The 11000-nt window shown below is 45.9% G+C and overlaps 1 pseudogene; it reads left to right on the forward strand.

Annotated features, from left to right (window-relative positions):
• The first annotated feature begins 9265 nt into the window (after positions 1-9265).
• On the forward strand, positions 9266-10262 carry LOC109767938 (uncharacterized; annotated as a pseudogene).
• Positions 10263-11000: the final 738 nt, after the last annotated feature.

The raw sequence follows: 11000 nt of genomic DNA on the forward strand, positions 1-11000 counted from the left end.
AATATTTTATGTTGCTGGTTTCAGGAAACTTCCCAAACTCAAAACCCTTTTTTTTCAAATCATGGTGCCAAAGAAATAAGTCACATACTCCTTAGTGTTTTTGCAGCTATGTGCAAATATGGAATTGGTTTGACTGTCGTAACCATATTTGTATTGTAATAAGTATATGGCTGATTCATTGAATTTCCCCCACTTGTCTGTTAGACATATGGTCCTGTTATTCAATAAAGTTCTATGACTCGATAGGTTCGTGAGAAGCTCGGCCCAAGCTTGTATGAGGTGCTGCAGAAAACTGCCTGCCACCCATTTTCAATCGACCTAGTCCTTAAGCTTGAAGGGCTGCTGCTCTGGAGGAAAAATCTGAGCTCGTTCATTAGGGGTGTCTTTGGTTGCCGTAGCCAACAGTAGGTACATTGCATAGCCTTCTTAACTCAGCCTGGCTATGTAAATGCAGCCTCAATTACACCATCTGCATGTTGTTTGGTTGCATACATGCCCTCTTGCCTGCATGGGCAGAACCACATTGCCTGGTGTTTGGTTGCCTGCATGTTAGTGGACAAACCCAAGGCATGTTGTTTGGTTGTATGCAACACCTGGTGTGTGGTAACCTCTTTGGCTAGTTGGTGAGGTTACAAACACACTTCGGCACAACCATGTAGCACACATCAGAAGCAGAGCAGAGTATAAACAGAGGATCAACTACTTAAGAGCATATTTTAGATAAGCAGTACCACACTTCATAACAGTTCTACGCAAACCATAAACATAAACAGTTCAAAGCAGACTCGATAGTACTTAGGGAGGCCCCGACCCTACTCCTTGGCGGCGAAGGCTTCATCGTGCTTCCCGCACTTGTTGACGACCTCAATGCCATCGTCGTCGAAGATGATGACCTTGAGGGTGTCGGGATCTTGATCTGATGAACGGCTGCGTAGGTGGCCCAACCCTGATCCAGGGTCACCCTGCCGTTCATCAGCTTCACCGTCACCTTCAAGGAGCAGCCGGGGTGGTTCCTGAGCTTGAACTCCGTCGGCACTATGACGAAGTGCTTGGTGAAGTCCAGGGGCATAGGGATGCACTCAAGCTTCGATGCAAGGATGACCTTGCAGAAGTGAGTCGGGCCATCTCCTGATGGTAGTGGCCGTAGTTGCGGCGCTTGTTGCTGGGGGCTCCTCCATGCCCTCGTCGTCGCCACCCTCGGGCGTCTTCGGGTCTTCCTCGGCGGTGGGCGGCAGCACAATCTCATCGGGCATTGAGTGGAGGGGCTGCTTGCCCTTGTTGTCAACGGCCGGGAGCACCTCATTGCTCTCCTCGATCTGCACACAATTCATGGAGTCAGGCACAGCACAGAGTTCATGGCTTATTGAAAAGCATGTAGTTAAAACGGCATGACTGTCACTCTTCTCCTCTCCATCGCCCCTATATTTACTCACCCTGCCCAACACTACTTACCCACCCCCCCTCTCTTCTCTCACTGTCAACCTTCCTCCTCCCCCATCGCCATGAGCTCTAGCTCCAGCTCCAACGCCAACCCCTTCCCTTGGGGTATTGGCTGGAGGGCCTTCTTCCTCGGGTGGTCGGCTGGTGATCGCACCAAGTTCGAGAACACCATGGAGGTGTGCTCGAACTTCGGCTTCATGCCTGACATGCAGAAGGAATCTAATGCAGTGCTCATGAAGGCCACTGCAGAAGAGCTGAAGACGCTGATTCTTGACCTAGTGAAGGGCGCGATGGCAGTTGACATCATTCGCTGGGCCATGAATCAGGCCGTCTCCCTCGACGCTAAACAGAGGAAGAAGTGGTGCAAGTACAAGAACTACTGGGCTCCTAATGACCGTCGTGCCGCAGTGTACTGGGAGACGGCTATCGCGCCGCTGACGGCCATCGATGGGGAGCCTAAGGAGGAGGAAGAAGCGGTGCAGATGCTAGCGAGGGCGCCGGAGCCAGTCGTCGTACCTGGCAGATCGACCTCGACCTCGACTCCGCCGAGGACGACGACAACGACCCGCCGGCCCGCACGGTGATGAAGAAGAATATGAAGGCCAGCGGCTCGACCCGCCGCTCTGCACGCCGGTGACGGCCGCCGCGCTGAGCCGGTGTCCGTTGTGTACCCCCTATCCCCCAATCCCCCTTCTACATCTGCATCTACCTCTATTCCGATCTTGCATCAACTAGTTTCAAGTACTATGAACTCGTATGAACTAGTATGAACTACCTCTACGTGCTTATCTACCTCTATTCCCCATTCCCCTCCGTCGTGGATCGAATCTATCGCCGGATCGAACGGGAAAAAGTTCTGCATGTCAAACAGAGAGAAGTGCTTACCGCCATTGCCGCGGGCCAAGTGATGATCCGCTCGCCGGTGATGGAGTCCGGTGGTCTTCTTGCTCTGCTCCGATCCGCCGCCACCGGTGAGAGTTGGGAGAGTGGGGGAGAGTGGGGAGAGGGAGCGGTGAGGGGCGGTGAGACTAATAACTGCCGGCGCTTCGGGAAGCAACGCGGCTTCTCGAGCGTGGCCGCGCGCATGCAGCCGCCGCCGCCCACGTGCACCGCTCGGGCCTGGCCCTGGAGAAACTGCCGATTCGTGCGTTCCCAGGGAGCCGGGCCCAGGAGTGCTTTAAGGTTTGTGCCATGCTGGTCGAACAGTGAAAGCATGCAACCAATCGGCCCGTTTTTGTCCCGCGCGAGCCAGGCCGGGCCTCATGCAGGCTACCAAACACGTCCTAGGCCTTTTCTCCCGGCCCAGAGGGCTAACCGACTGCGGACAAGGTTTAGAGTATCTCCAACACGCGCGCAATCTTAGTAGCGCGCTGAAAGAATTGCCTTTTTTGCGCGCGCAGCCGGAACGGGTGTTCTAGCAAACGCTTAAAAAATGCGCGCGGTATAGTTGGTTCAGCGCGCGGAGCAAAATGGCATCACGCGCCGCTTATTTCGTGCGCCCGCTCCCACGCGGTGGACAACAATGACTCACGCATGACTTCCACCAACCGCCAGATCCAGGCGCTGGCGCCACCGCCCGTACCTTCCCCATTTGCTCCGGCGACCCATCGGCGCTTCCCCCGCCTATCCCCGCGCTCCGCCGCTGCTTCCTCCACCTCCTCTCGTCGTTGCCGCCCCTCGAGCATGCCATTCCTTCGACGAACAGCGCCCGGCCGCCTACTGCCGCTCGGCACCCACAAAGTGTTGACCAAACGCTTGCAAGGTATGTGTTGCTTCAACTTCATATTTAGTAGATGAATTTGGTGCATGTTGTTTGTAGTTTTATGGACTAGTTTAAATTCAATATTGTAGATGAGTTCGTCCTATGATTCTTCCGACGAAGAATTTGATATTCAAGAGGAGGAGGACCTTGCAATGGTCCTAGCTATGCACGTCAATAAAAAGCCGAAGCACGGTGGTTCGGTTATCGGACGTCAAAAAAATTGGAGGGATAAGATCGATGCCGACAACAGATTGATGAGGCACTATTTTGTGGAGAATCCCACGTACCCCGAGTCGTACTTTCGGCGCCGTTTTAGGACGAGCATCGAGTTGTTCAAATGCATTGCAGAGAAACTGGCGAGCCATGATCGGTTTTTTCAGCAAAGGAGGAATGCCGCCGGAGAACTCGAGCATACCACCTTTCAAAAGGTGACAGTTGCTTTGTGTATGTTGGCATACGGTATTCCGGCTGATCTAGTTGATGACCATTTGGCCATGGGTGAGAGTCAAGCCATCACGTGTGCCAAGCGCTTCGCAGTTGGAATTGTGCAAGTGTTTGGTCCGGAGTATTTGAGAGCTCCCAATGCTGAAGACACCGTTAGGCTTTTGGACATGAACAAAGCTCACGGGTTCCCAGGTATGCTTGGCTCAATAGATTGCATGCATTGGAGTTGAAAGAACTGTCCTAAGGCATGGCATGGACAATTCCACGGCCAGAAAAAGCGTTCCACTATAATCCTTGAAGCAATGGCCGATCAAGAGACTTGGATTTGGCATGCTTTTTTTGAAATGCCTGAATCTTTGAATGACATCAACGTTCTTAATCGGTCACCACTCATGAATAAGATTGCAAATGGTGAAACTACACCGGTGGAGTTTGTAGCAAATGGCCATACATACAACTATGGCTATTATCTTGCGGATGGCATCTACACAAAGTGACAAATATTTGTGAAGCCGTTGAAAAAAATGAAAGGTAAGAAAAATCTTGATTTCCACAATGCTTAGGCGGCGGCTAGTGCTTCACTGGCATATCTAGTTACGTTTTAGAAATGCAGGGGCGAAAGCCTTTCTTGGGATACATTGCCAGTTGATTGCTGTGGGGTGTATGTTGTCATGTCTTCTGCACAGATATGAGACAACAAACTGTACGTATGTTTCATGTTTACTAGGATTTTCATATTGGCTTGCTTGTTGTACTAGCTGAATTAACCAAATGATGTTGGAAACAAAGCGCGCGAACGTGCAGCCTGAAATAAGTCACACGGTGCCATGCAATTTGCACAGTGCGATCGACTGAGGTAGGGTGAGACATTATTCTAGACCCATCATCCATGATAACTTGGCGAGGGTTCTAGGTCCTCTCCCACATCAAATGTGGCAAGAGCCGAGTATGTTTCTACAGTTTTCCACTATCGCCTGTGCAATTGTTGTTATTAGGACCTAATATGGCTTTTGAGATAATTTTGATTATGGACCTTTCTTGCCTAGTGTTAGTATGGCTCTTAAGTTCCCTTATTTGGATTTTTAATACTTGTAATTCTGCAGCAGAAACAATTGACTCAGGCCACTATGCCTTCATCTCCTCCGATGGTGATTGCCTTGTTTGTGGTGAACTCGTAGGGGACTAAATCGACATTCACCGGCAGATTGCTCTAGGAGTCAGTACTGGAGTGATACAGGCAAAGGTGAGAAGAAGGATTGTGGTATCCGAGCACAACAGCTTGTGCGGCGAGGACGTAGCTGCAGTCAGGTTTGTGCACAATGGCAAACGATTGCTCGTTGAAATGGTGGTCGTTCCCGGGGAGTGGGAAATGCTTGAGCGAGGAGACGCTGGTGACGTAGACGAAGTAGTGTCATTTGTGGCAGAGCATGGCATCGGATGGATGGTCACCGACGGAGACGCGTGGGAGCACGAGGCCGCCGTCCGTCTGTGCAGCGACTATGTGAGGCGGGATGCATTTCATCTATCATCGAAGTTTGAAACCTGGTGTGGTCGTGGATGAAGCACCTAGGGGGCGACCGACTGATAATCGGATCGCATCGACCACTTAGGCATCGATCTTTCTCCGCGTCAGTTGTGTGCCTCAGTCTGTTCATAACATGGCTCGTGCTACATTCGTGGCTTCTCTCCCCGTGTCAGCCGTGTGTCCAGTCTGTTTGCAACGAGCCGTGTTGCCCCTCCATCGAACAACTTTCTATGTTTCATATAAAAAACGTTTCCATTACAACATAGTTTATGTTTCGACTGCCTCTACTGCTGCTGCCCTGTCCTTTGCAAAATGACCCATGTTTCAATCCCAGGCTAAGCTCCCACACACATGTCACGCACCTCGCGGTACCCCATCCTTTGCAAGATCGTTCATGTTGCAATCTCAGGCTGAGCCCCTACACTGACACGCCTCACACGCTGCCCCCGTCCTTGGCAACATGTTGCAAATTCCGGCTAAGCTTCCACAAGCACACACGTCACGCACGCGAGGTGGTGGATGGCATGACAAAAATCAATTGGTTGATTGCTAGCCTTTTCCATGAACTAAGCATAGTTTAGCTTGTTAATAACTTCCTTGTGGTGGAACCAGCCCACCCGGATTCAAGTCCCAAATTTACACGCGAGGTCGCATATTTCCAACATCCATTTCAGGTTCTTCGGCGTTATTCTTTCAGTGGTATGGTGTGCTCATTAACTATGAAACGTCTGTGGCGACTTTGTCAATCTCAAGATCAACGAGTTCAGTCTCTCGCAGGTCCATAGGGGTAGATAGTGTGTGCGTGCATTCATAGAGGTGAGTTTGCGTGTATGCGAGTGTCTATGTTTGTATAGTGTGTATCAGAAAAAAATGGATGAAGCACCTGTATGCTTGCGATTATAGACCCAAAAGACAGAAATGGAAATATTTACCATGAAAAACAAATGCGCAATACAGTTCATCAAGAGCGAGGCAAAACTCAAAACAATCCACTGGTACGCACCTTGTACACTCTAAAATTATCTATTACTTACAAATAAACTAGACATACGTACTCTGAAAATATCTATTAAGTTTGGATGTGAGCTATGTGTGTAGCAGACTAGCAGGTCTTGAAATGTGTATTTCGACAATGGGTGCATATGCACGTAGGAGCAAAAGGGAATATCCCGTCTTGAAGAGATGTCCTATATTGATTTGGGGATACTCTTTTGTCTTACTGTCTGTGCTTGGCGATGTAAAATCTAAGTCGGCCCTACAAACAAGAACTAAAATCTAGGAAAAATAGAAAAATATATCAACATACACACTAGTTTCAAATTTCACTAACAATCCTACCTTGCTAAAGAAAAGCTCATAACTATATATATTCATTGTCAACCTTCTTCTTCAGTAAAAACATCATTTTTGTTATCATAGTCAATTCACACAAGTTTATGAGACTATCAATCTTGCCGATGTTTTCTTTTATTATTTAAATCTAATGCATTGCACAAGCCAGTTCGTTTCCACCCACTTGAAAGTAGCAATCAACCATGCAACAAATAGCAACATAATTAAATTTATCATTTATATGTATACTAGCAAACATGCCCGTGCGTTGCAACGGGAGAAAAAAATCGCATACTTCTAGCACAATAAGCATGACTCAAGACCCATTCACCGGTGCACGTTATCTATTTGAACATAGTATCTCATCCGTGTCGTCGTTTATCCTCCTTCCTGCCCTCACCGATGGTCAAGCTATCGACCTAATTGCAATGCGTGCAAATATGGTCAATCCAAAGGTGATGATCTCGGCCACCGCACTCACATCTCTCACGAAACTACGCCATTGCAAGTGAATGTTTAATAGTTTTTTACCTAATCTCGTCGAGACGGGGCATGAAGGCCACCCTTCCTGAGGTATTGCCTACGCCTAGTCCCTCATACGCCCACTGACTTTAAAAAATAATATTTATTTTTCAAAATGCATCAACATTCTTTTTGAAACACAACCACCTTTTAAATCACATGGAATGTCTTAAAGGGCATGGATATTTTTAAAATTATGAATATAACTTTAAGAACACGAACACCTTTTAGATTTACATGTTTTTTAAGAAAAGGGCGAATTTGTTTCATGTTCCATACATGAACAATTTCTTAATAAAGTTACACAAACATTTTAAGATGCATGAACGATTTTAAAAAAATTGAATAAGATTTTTCAAAAGTCAAAAGACATTGAAATGACACAAAAAACAAAACGTGAGAACACTTTTTATGACGTGGTATGCACGCCTCACCAATAACATATGAGAAGGTGCCGGTCTAATCTATATTCATCACCTCTTTCTATTATGGTCGGCTTAATTAATAGCCATTTTAATTATGTTCTATTGAATTTGGCCATGGCACCCACCTCGGTTTCTTCCTTTTCTTTGTAAGACTGCTTAAAATTAGGTAGCCATTTACGATTTAGCCATCCATGGCAGGCACCAGGCTCCTTCCTTTCTTTGGAATAATTAATGCCGTATTTTTTCCCACGAAATCTGTTATTGTCACATGCAGCCACGACAATTAATTTTTTTGTTTTTGGTTTCTACTGGGTAAACGGGGCCCATATTGTACCCTCTATTTATGAATGGCTCGCTTGTTGATATTCTTGTAACTCCCAACGTATATAAATTAGTGGAATTTTATGTAATAGCAATGCGGGACTATTAATCAAACTATGAATCCTAATTTTTACAATAGAAGGAGATAGATGAGTTGGCTGCTGCTTTAAGCTCAGGACGTCGTGTCAGGAGATCGATCGACCCACGCCGCACAATTTTTAATCTCTTCTAGTGCTCGTGGCCCAGTCCAAATTCTAGCCCAAGCGATTTTTACCAGCTTCTAGAGCGTGGGCGCAGCCCGTATAGTTTCGAGCGGAGGCAGCGTGGGCCGAGGCCCATTGCGTCTATACGAATCGTCTTTTAATTATAAACGGATGAAAAATTAGTACCACCTCGGATATTAGAAAATCTGAAAAGATAAAAATAACAATATGGGTGAATGGATGAAAAAATTAGCGAAACACACCTTGCTTTATTAGTAGATATAGATATAGATATAGATTCTAGTTAGTGAAATTTATTTCGAATTATTACTTTGTGCAAAATTATTGTTGGTACTATGCAGTCAAAATAAGCAAGTTGAATGGCATGGAGAGATTTGTTTTTTCAATTTTGACTCCCCCATCTAAAAGAGAACTATTGTGAGAGATAAGACGCAAGAATTTAGAGGAAGGGAAGTAATACATAGTGGGGGAGTGTATTTTTATAGACGCTGTAACTTCACCTACTCACACACAAACACGTGGTTCGATCGAGAGGAATGTAAGTAAACCCAAATTTTCAATGAGCCACCTGGAGGACAGTACTCGACCGTACATTCAATTTTCAATATGGCATTTTATTTAACAGCACTTCTGCATAGACATCAAACACAAACAGATGGATATCCTCAATTAGCTGTTTGACTATTGTGTACGTTGCGAATTAAAGCTCCGTACAACCATTGCTTTATATAGGCCGGCAAGCAATATGAGAGAAAATCGAAAAGCGGCTCTTGATCCAATCAAGTCATCTCTGGGTGCTCAAGGTTAAATCGTATGATATGCTATGATGTCATTTTGAATATTACTTTTGGACAACCACTTACAGATGACAGTTTGAAATTAATATCCTGAAGACCTTGTTGATCTTTTGGACGATATGTCGACGACATCTGCATATTTATGCCCCTGGTGAGTAAAGTTGCGGAGTAGGTAGGATAACTATTGTTGCGAAAAAAATAAAAAGTGGGATAACTATGGGCTGAGCACCTCCAATCCATCCCTGTAACTTAACTTTTCTTTATACGCATAGCACATGTAGATATATGGAGTACATGCTTGAAAGTTGCAGCCACAATCACAAGGTACCAATCAGAAATATTGCATACATAACCATTGCTCATAGGTTGCACTTTACGCTAATGGAGTAGTATTAAGTACTGATTAATAGCCAATGGACACACACCTACCGTTGATTGGCTAGCCGTGGCTATAAACACCATGCCGCGAGTGGCCATGGAAGCAATCAGCTAGCCATCCATCTCCCACTACATACCACCATGGCGATGTGCTTTCACTCTTCCTCCAGTCTCATATGCATCGTCTTCCTCGTTGTCGTTGCCGTGGCAGTGGAGGGTGCAGGATGTGTGAAGGTGCGACAGCAGAAATTGCAGTAGGTGTCGGGGCCACCGCCACCGCCAGCGCCGCTGCCAAATCCAAACCCGCAACCTGACCCAAATCCACAACCTTTGCCTACGCCAGACCCTAACCCGCAGCCACAACCATTACCTCAGCCTTTGTCGGACCCAAACCCACAGCCACAACCATTACCACCGCCTCTGCCGGATCCAAACCCACAACCACCACCATTACCACAGCCTGCTCTGCCACAACCACTGCCAGGCCCAAACGTGCAGCCTCTATCATAACCACTGCCGGGCCCAAACCCACAGCCACTGCCTCAACCAGACGTCCAAGGCTCATATCCGCAGGTACAACCGTTGCCGGATTCAAACACGCCCGGACGACAAAATAACGCACTACAGGGACCGCAACCACTTGGTGCAGCCTCAACTTTATATTCGCGTGGTGCTACATACAAACAGATACTTTTCATGGGTTTACTGTTGTACTATTTTGTTTAGATAAAGCGATGCTTCTTCATGTAAATAAATCTACCATTTTGTAAACTTTGTATCTAAAGTGATGTATCGGTCTGGTATGATCTTTGTGTATTTACATTTGTACTGCTGATATACTATATGCAATAAACTTTTATATGATTCTACAAGTAGTTTGTGTACTTCTATATGATTCTACAAGTAGTTTGTGTACTTAATTAGAACTAAGAGAACCATTTGTGTACATATTTGATACACTTGTTGTTGTGATGTCTTTAGTTATACCGCTCTTTATCAAACTGACTTGTGTATGGTAAGCATAGCTTATCGAATATTGTATATTCAGAGTAAGGTGTGCCTGCATTTGTTCAAAATTTGTTTTTGGTCATTTTTTTCTTGAAAATATAAATGGATTACATGATACAAATTGATACCATTGGATCTGTATGAGTCTTTGACTTTTCACTAAGTTAATCCCAAAGACACACCGGAGATCCCCGCCACACGCCATTCCTCTTCCCCATTTTCCCTTTCCCCAGCCCCTGCGGCCCTGCCTTGCTCTACTCACCCATGGAGACAAACCTGCTCTAGCCCGTCCTACTGCCACTCCCGGCTGGACGGCTGGTCTTTCTTCAAGCCACTGCAAGCATACAAGAAGAGGGATATATATTATTGATTTGAAATCCCTCTTTCTCTGTCTTCGAATTGGATAGTCTTATAGTGGTTTGTGTTCAATATTTCTAGGATAATCAATTAACCATGGCCAAAAATAAAAGAAAGCCTGCAACAATGCATTCCTTTTTCTGAGATGATAGGAAGAGTTGGTGGTCCAGAACAGATTAATTTGGTTGATGACCCTCCCTTAGTGGATGAACAAGAACAAGTAGAAGAATTTTAATTTCAACAACACAACCTCATGTTCAAAAAGGTAACGATGATTCTGCTGTTTTGGTAATAGAAAGGAAATCAGGTCCGCGGTTCAAAATTTGGTATTATCCTCCTAATGATCAAGAAAAAGCTAGAATGTCATATATGAAGCAGGTGCCATATCATTTTCGCATGGATGAGTATCCTCCGAATGAGTTTCTCTATCTTCTATTGTCTATATTTTTCTTTTGTGTAATGTAC

The sequence above is a fragment of the Aegilops tauschii genome, chromosome 4, assembly GCF_002575655.3.
Source record: "Aegilops tauschii subsp. strangulata cultivar AL8/78 chromosome 4, Aet v6.0, whole genome shotgun sequence".
NCBI lineage: Eukaryota > Viridiplantae > Streptophyta > Magnoliopsida > Poales > Poaceae > Aegilops > Aegilops tauschii.